Raw genomic sequence first — 8,688 nt, 5'->3', positions numbered from 1 at the left:
TGGGCCCTTGCTGCACCTCTGCCCTTGGGAGTCGGAGAGATGGCAGCTCACACTCGCACCAAATGCTCTGTGAAGAGGAAAGATCACGGAAACGCCTGGATCTCACCCGCCGGCCTGAGGAGGAGCCCAGCTGCTCCGTGGCACTGAGGCTGGGGCTGCGTGGAGGGGGTGGTATTTAACCCCAGGTGAGGGAGCCCGGGGGGACAGACTCTCAAAGGTGGCTCATCGTTAATGACAGGAACAAAGCCCAGAAAAAAACACTCCCCTTCCCACTCCACCCCCGTGGGGCTTCTCGCGTGTTAGTGCTGGAGCTAAGCTGGCTGATTGAAACCCAATACATGGACTTTGTTGGCCTCTCCAAGCCCAGGATTTCCCAACGCCAAGCCCCCACTCTTTAACTCCAGCCAAAGGGCTTTGCTGCACATCTCAACCCTCGCATTTCACTCACTCCTCTCTTCTGCACCCCCTGTAACTTAGACCCAGGATCCTGCCTTATCTACCCCACCCAAACACTCGTCCTTACATCCAGCTCCTGACCCTACTGCCCTTCGGATCCTGCTGTACCTCCCCCTGCATAATCCTCACACCCCAGCTCCTGACCCTACTGCCCTTTGGATCATACTGTACCTCCTCCTGCATAATCCTCACACCCAAGCTCCCAGCCCCACTGCCCTTCAGATCCTGCTGTACCTCCCCCTGCATCACACCCAGCTCCTGACCCTACTGCCCTTCGGATCATACTGTACCTCCCCCTGCATAATCCTCACACCCCAGCTCCTGACCCTACTGCCCTTCAGATCCTGCTGTATCTCCCCCTGCATCACACCCAGCTCCTAGCCCTACTGCCCTTCGGATCATACTGTACCTCCTCCTGCATAATCCTCACACCCCAGCTCCCAGCCCTACTGCCCTTCAGATCCTGCTGTACCTCCCCCTGCATCACACCCAACTCCTAGTCCTACTGCCCTTCGGATCATACTGTACCTCCTCCTGCATAATCCTCACACCCCAGCCCCCAGCCCTACTGCCCTTCAGATCCTGCTGTACCTCCCCCTGCATCACACCCAGCTCCTGACCCTACTGCCCTTCGGATCATACTGTACCTCCCTCTGCATAATCCTCACACCCCAGCTCCCAGCCCTACTGTCCTTCAGATCCTGCTGTACCTCCCCCTCCATCACACCCAGCTCCTGACCCTACTGCCCTTCGGATCATACTGTACCTCTCCCTGCATAATCCTCACACCCCAGCCCCCAGCCCCACTGCCCTTCAGATCCTGCTGTACCTCCCCCTGCATCACACCCAGCTCCTGACCCTACTGCCCTTCGGATCATACTGTACCTCCCCCTGCATAATCCTCACACCCCAGCCCCCAGCCCTACTGCTCTTCAGATCCTGCTGTACCTAACCCTGCACCATCTTTTTTGCTACTGACAACAGCTGGCAGCAGGGTTACATAAAAAATGAGAAAGTAGAAATCCTCCAGGCCTACACTGGGTAAACTGCAGCCCCAAGGCAAGGAGACAACCTGGGTGTAGCCAAGACCAAGCCATACAGGTGAGTGGGCTGAGTGGGGCACGGTTGCCCTCCTTGCATACTGGGCAGCGCTTTGCTATGGGAGCACATAGGGGCCCATTGAGAGCCCATCAGAGTTTACCTGGGACATGTGCTGAAGCTGGCCCTGTTGATGAAGAAATCCCTCAGTGGTGCAACTCCCTGGCCCTGATCCCCCTCCTTGAAACTGGTCCTTAGAGGCATTTGAGCAGCATCGTTCCAGAATGTGAACTTGTGACAACTGGCTCAGCCCCTCCCAACCCATTGTGAAATGACTTCTTCGCCTGAAGTCTAGCACCTGACATGGATTGAGCAGCAGAGCTGCATTTCCCCATCCTGTGTTTTTGAAATTTAAAAAAAAAAAAAAGCTCCTGTCCTGAATCAAGACAAAATGTCCATCTTGAGAATTTTTGCAAAACAAAATTCAAAACGAGGTTTGAGTCAATCAAAATGTTTTCTTTTGACCATTTTGAATAATTTTGTTTTGAATTTGACCATTTTTTATTTTTAACAATGTTTTTACTCTCATTTAAATTAAAAAATGTATAGTCATTTATAACCAGAAAACCAGATATTTTTTTTGTTCCAAAAATGTCAAAATGGGACATTTAAACAATTTAGAAACATTTTTTTCCCAAAAAATTTTTTAGTCAAGAAATTTGTTGAAAACTGAGTCTTCCCCACTGAACATTTCACTTTTCACAGAGCGACCCTGGGGCTGAGCAAACCCTGATTACAGACTAAGCCACACCTGATGGGAATCAGGTGCTTCCCATATAAAAGGAGCAGGATGGGGTGGCTCAGGTGACTGCAGCTCTGCCTGGAGGTGCTGCAGGGAGAAGTAAGAAGGTTCCTGCCTCAGCAGGAGGAAGGCACCAGCTAAGACCACCTTTGAAGGTGGTGCTGGAGAGCAAACAGATTGATCCCCAGGCCAGCAGAAATGGGGATGAAGACTGTGAGGGTCTGTGTTATGTTTTCAAAGCTGTTGTTATTTTTGCACTACGGGGGGAAAGCGAGTGAGACTGAACTAGTGTTGGGGCCTGCAGGGCCAATGCGTACCCAGGGAAGTGATTTTTGACTTGTGGTCTTTGAGCCCGTGGAGATCCGCAGACTGTCCGAGAGCAGTGGCTCTGCACCCCTGGCTTGAAGCAGTAACAACAAACACTGAATCCATGGCTTCCATCAGCAGCACCCCCACAACAAAAATTGCTCCAGCACCTGTCTAAGGCTCCAAAGGGGTCTGTGCCTCCATTTGAACATTTGTAGGGGGCTCTGAAGGAAAAAAGGCTGCAAACCACTGATCTACGGGAGGGTTCCCAAACTTTCCCTCGGGCCCACCTGTGCAGCTGCAAGAGGCCCTGTGGCCCAGCCCCTGCTGCCTCCCAAGGCTCCTGGCCCTGCTGCCTGCTTCTCCCCACCAATTGCCCCAAGCTCCCTTCCGTGGCCTCCTGCCCCAGGCCCGCCCTGCTCCTTGCCTAGGGTTGACAACTTTCTACTTGCACAAAACCGAACACCCTCGCCCTGCCTCTCCTGTGAAGCCCTGCCCCTGTTCACTCCATCCCTCCTCCCTCTGGCGCTCACTCTCCCCCACCGCTCGCTCGCTCACTCCCTCATTTTCACTGGGCTGGCTCAGGGGTTGGGATGCGGGAGGGGGTGAGGGCTCTTGGATGGGGCCAGAAATGAGGAATTCAAGGTGTGTGAGGGGGCTCTGGGCTGAGGCAGTGGGTTGGGATGCAGGAGGGGGGTGAGGGTTCTGGGGTGGGGCTCAGGATGAGGGATTTGGGGTGCAGGAGGGAGCTGGGGCTGAGGGGTTTGGAGGATGGGAGAGTGCTGGCTCTGGGGGTTGGGGTGCAGGCTCCAGGTGACATTTACCTCAGGCAGCTCCCAGAAGCAGTAGCATGTCCCCCCTCTGGCTCCTATGCAGAGGCATGGCTCTGTGTGCTGCCCCATATGCAGGTGCCACCCCCACAGCTCCTGTGGTTCCCAGCCCACGGAAACTGCAGAACTAGTGCTTGGGGCGGGGGCAGTGCGCAGAGCCCCCTGGCTGTCCCTACGCATAGGAGCCTGAGGGGGGACATGCCACTGCTTCTGGGAACTGCACAGACCATGGCAGACAGGGAGCCTGCCTTAGCCCCACTGCGCCACTGACTGGTGCTGACCGGAGCCACCAGGGTCCCTTTTCTACTGGGCATTCTGTCGAAAACAAGATGCCTGGCAACCATATCCTTGCCTCTTGACAGTGGCAGCTGCTGGCCGGGCAGCACAGAAGTAAGGGTGGCATGCTGGGCACTCAGCCAGCAGCCGCTGCTCTCTGGCCGGCTGGGTCAGGCAGCACAGGGAGGAGTTTCTGAGCTGGAAGGCTCCCTTGGCCATACACCTGTAAGCAGAGTCTGAATGAGCTCTCCCCTGACATCTAGTGATGAGCTGTGGAAGAGGACTTCAGGAACTGATCTCATTTGCATGGGCACACCCACCCTGCCTAGGTGCTCAGCATGATGGGATTACTTGCCCAAATGGTCACTTTTGGCTGGTGTTGGATTCCCAGTCTCCTTGTTATTGGGGCAGGAGTAAATAAAGTGTTTATCCTTGTTGTGTGAATCGAGGGTAGCAGAACTGTACTTGGCCTTTCCTGATTGAGGAACTCACCCTCAACTAAATGGCAGTTGCTAGGCAGGGGACAAGGGTTCCAAGCCCAGTGAGTAGAAACAGGTTGTGGGCCTTATCTAAAGGTTGTTGGTATTAGCAGACTGTTGTCCACTGTGTAATAACAGAGCTAATTTAGACCCAATTGAGAGGTTTGTTACATGCTGCAGAACTGAAATCACTGATACCTAGGCCCAGTGTGCATGGGTAATGAAGGTCTTCTACTAATAGCTGAAATCACTGAGAATTGTGTTAAGTGGGGGGCTCTGAAGATATCTTGGTGTGGCTAGCAGTGTTAGCAGAGCATACTAGAGTAGACCCCTGCAGAGAGGGGTGGGAGGTGAACTCTGCAGATGCACTGTCCAAGGACAGCAACTGTGCAGAGAAGGGATGGGCATGCTAAAGGGACTTCTGGGTTGCTAGACTTAAGAACCTGAGGGGAAAAGGACACAGCCCAACTTACTTGATGATGGATCTTTTGCTCTTGGTTTATGTTTATAAACCCTGTTTGTGGTGTTTCCTCAAATTAATGCTGTGTTATTTCCCTCCTTTTATTAAAAGTGTTTTGCTACACTCAGACTCTGGGCTTGCAAGAGGGGAAGTATTGCCTCTCAGAGGTACCAGGGGGTGGTGTGTAATTGTCCCAGGTCACTGGGTGGGGGCTTAAGCCAGTTCTGTGTTGTATTGTTGAAAAGGAACCCCTAGATACTGAACCCGGCCCTTGTTGCTGCCAACTCTGACTGGCAGAAGGATTACACACCCTCTGACCACCATGCCTGCGAGAAGGGGGTCCTAGGGCCGGGCTGCTGGCTTTGCAGAGTTGAGCCTTGCTGCCTGCGTCTCCCGGCCAGGCTGGCAGCCTCGGGCACTGTCATCTGCTCCTCACCTAGCTGGCAAGGCACTCCAGTCCCAGGCTCACCGGCACTCAGCCGCCCTGCCAACAGCCACAGATCACCGGGTGCAGCAGCTCAGAGCAGGAACAGCTGCAAACACTCCAGCCTCCTCCAGCTGCCCTGGGGGCTGCCGCCTCCTGGGGTCAGCCCCTTCTCCTCATTTATCACCCAGCAACTGCACTTCGCCTCTGCTTCCCACCGGGGGTGCTGATCTCCTCCAGCCCTGGGCAGGGGCCATTGCTGGCTGCCACTCTGCCAACATCTACAGTGGGGTGGGGGGCAAACTCCACCCAGGGTGAACCCTCTGGGACTGTGTCATGGCCCACAGTTTGGGAACCCCAGCTCTAGGGGACTGTGTCCCTCTGAAGGTCTTAGGGGACCCTGAAGAGGGAGAACAGAGGGCAGGGTGCTGCAGAGTGACTTCTGGCCATGAGGGGGTGCTCAGGAGGCAGCTGACCCTGTTACACTGAGGAAAAAATGTTTCATTGAAAAATTCCCAACCAGTTGTAGTTAGTCCGAGCGTGAGAGCCCTGCGTTTATTCCCCTCCCTCCCAGCATTCCTTATGTCTTCGCTGTATTGATGTCCAGTATCCTGAGCCCTTCTGTGGCGGGAGGGACATTTATGACCACAGCATCGTTATTGCTCATGGATGTAAACATGGAAATAGGCAAACGAACAGATCTGCCTAAGCTTCCCCAGCTGTGAGTGCAGGCCTTGGTGCCACTGCCATTTAGGACTTGCTGGCTCCTGGGGCTCTGGTCTGAGCCTCTGGGGGCCCCACCTAAAGGGCTACAACTAAGATGGCTGCCAAAGTTTTCAGAGCCCAGTGCTAGCATGCCTGGAATAAGGGGGCCAATAGAGAGGCTTGTGCCTGGAGTAATCTGGACAAGCAGACCACTGGGCCAGTGACACGTCAGGGCAAAACCCCTTCAAGCTAACTGGGGAAGGAGTAGCCTGACTTTCAAAGAGAGTTTGGAAGAGACAGTGCATCTTGGGAAGGCCCTGCCCCTGAAGGGGGATTGTGGGGCTCTGAAAGTGACCGTATAGATCAGGTGGCTCCAGCGACCTGCATCCAGAGAGAGACAGCGAGATCCAAGAGCCAGTCAGGACCCCAGGAGATTCCAGACTAGGGAGCCAGTGATCCTGGCTGGAGTCAGGAGAAGTTCCTGCCCCACTTCTGTGTTAGCCAGCCACCCCCACAGTGCTGCAATGCTCCATCTTAGGGCATGTAACCTCGGCTATGCCACCTGCCTTGGGTGGGGTTTGAAGGAGTTTGAGAGTATCGGGAGGCTGGTAATTGGCTTAGTTATAAATTGGTTAACTCCTTCCTTCACCAGATCCTGTTCCCAACAAAGTCACCCCATTTCTTATGATGCAATTTGTGGAGTGCTATTTCTTTGTATTTGTTTGATTTACTTTATTGTCCTCTGCATGGTGGGCTTTATGCTCCTTGCCAGTTAAGAATACTACTAGGAGGGCTGCAAACTTTGTAGCGTCAGTCAGCCACACTTACAGTACTGTCCATTTCCCCCATCTCCCAAGTCTCTTGGGTGCCACCCTCCCATCCCCTCTATTGCAGGGACTCCCAGTCTCCTGCCTGCCAAGGCTTTGGTTTGCTCCACATTTTCCCACCATGCTAGCAGCTTATAGTCAATTACTTGACCATACTTATGGCTGTTTTAGAAAGCTGCACAAGCGACACTATAAAATGAATACTACTTGTTCCCATATTAGAAATAAGGACAGTGCACTCTTGATTATCTGGGGGACACTGATTTTATCTGGATAATCAAGAAGGCAAGAGTAGGGTGCCTCCCCCACAGCTGGGGGCTCATAGTCGTCCTCTTTGCAGTCCTGGCTGGGGTGTCTCTGCTCTGCCCTGCTTACTCCGGTGACAGATGGCTGCCTGGCTGCTGCAGGGCCAGGGACACCCAAAGGCTGCAGTCCCAGCAGGGCAGAGACCCCTGGCCAGAACTGCAGCCTTCCCGGTGCCTTGCACCTTCAAGGATTGGGTGTCCTTGGCCCTGATTCAGCACCGGGAGGCTCTGCTCTCTCATGCCCAGGACAGCAGGGCAGCAGGGGGCTCCCTGCACTGCCACAGGAATCACTCAGCAGCAGGGTGGCCTCTCCCACAGCCTGCGGCCCATCCTCCTCCTCACAGTCCTGGCCAGGGGTCTCTGGTTTAGTATCTGACCCTCTGCATTAGCCAAATCCCTTCCTTGTCCCCCAGCATGAGATTCATGCTCTGTGCCGCACACGTCTCATGCTGAGCTGAGGGCCAAGGCAGGGATTCGGATAATGCGGACTTGGATAATAAGGTTTTGGATAAATGGGAGTGTACTGTATTTCCAAGTTACCTTCATGTATTAAAGCTTTGGATGAGTTCTGATTTATGCACATCATTGCTAATTTGAAGATGTCTTTTCAATCTAATTTATTCTTTAATTCAGTGGTAGGGGATCAATATGTGTGTTTAAAAACTGACATATTTTTCAATTTCATCCCAGTGATGGGGCTCACTATGGGTAATGGATTCGTTCTGGAAAAAGTGGAATAGGCATAATTATAATTCGACCCACAATACTATGTACAGGAGGCATAAAACACAAATCTGGAATAGTGGCGTTACTAGTGAGGTTGCCATGCATAATTTTTTTTGGTAAATCGTTACTACATAATACCGTTCATCCATATTAGAGGTTACCTTACTGCTGGCCGTTACCGCTTGGTACCACATTACAGGTTAGGAGACAGTAGCTGCTAGCTACTTGTCTTGTTGATTCATGTCAGCCTGGTATGGCCACGGAGAGGAGTCGTGATGTTAAACATGAGGGGAAAGCAGTGGATGTGTTATTTCTTGACTTTAGCAAAGCTTTTGATACGGTCTCCCACAGTATTCTTGCCGCCAAGTTAAAGAAGTAAGGGCTGGATGAATGGACTGTAAGGTGGATGGAAAGCTGGCTAGATCGTCGGGCTCAACGGGTAGTGATCAATGGCTCCATGTCTAGTTGGCAGCCGGTTTCAAGCAGAGTGCCCCAAGGGTCGGTCCTGGGGCCGGTTTTGTTTAATATCTTTATTAATGATCTGGAGGATGGTGTGGACTGCACTCTCAGCAGGTTTGCAGATGACACTAAACTAGGAGGCGTGGTAGATACACTAGAGGGTAGGGATCGGATACAGAGGGACCTAGACAAATTAGAGGATTGGGCAGAAAAAAACCTGATGAGGTTCAACAAGGCCAAGTGCAGAGTCCTGCACTTAGGACGGAAGAATCCCATGCACTGCTACAGACTAGGGACCGAATGGCTAGGTAGCAGTTCTGCTGAAAAGGACCTAGGGGTCACAGTGGACGAGAAGCTGGATATGAGTCAACAGTGTGCTCTTGTTGCCAAGAAGGCTAACGGCATTTTGGGCTGTATAAGTAGGGGCATTGCCAGCAGATCGAGGAACGTGATCGTTCCCCTTTATTCGACATTGGTGAGGCCTCATCTGGAATACTGTGTCCAGTTTTGGGGCCCACACTACAAGAAGGATGTGGAAAAATTGGAAAGAGTCCAGCGGAGGGCAACAAAATGATTAGGGGTCTGGAGCACATGG

Source organism: Trachemys scripta, chromosome 1, assembly GCF_013100865.1.
Source record: "Trachemys scripta elegans isolate TJP31775 chromosome 1, CAS_Tse_1.0, whole genome shotgun sequence".
NCBI classification, from domain to species: domain Eukaryota; kingdom Metazoa; phylum Chordata; order Testudines; family Emydidae; genus Trachemys; species Trachemys scripta.
This window is presented reverse-complemented; position numbering follows the sequence as displayed.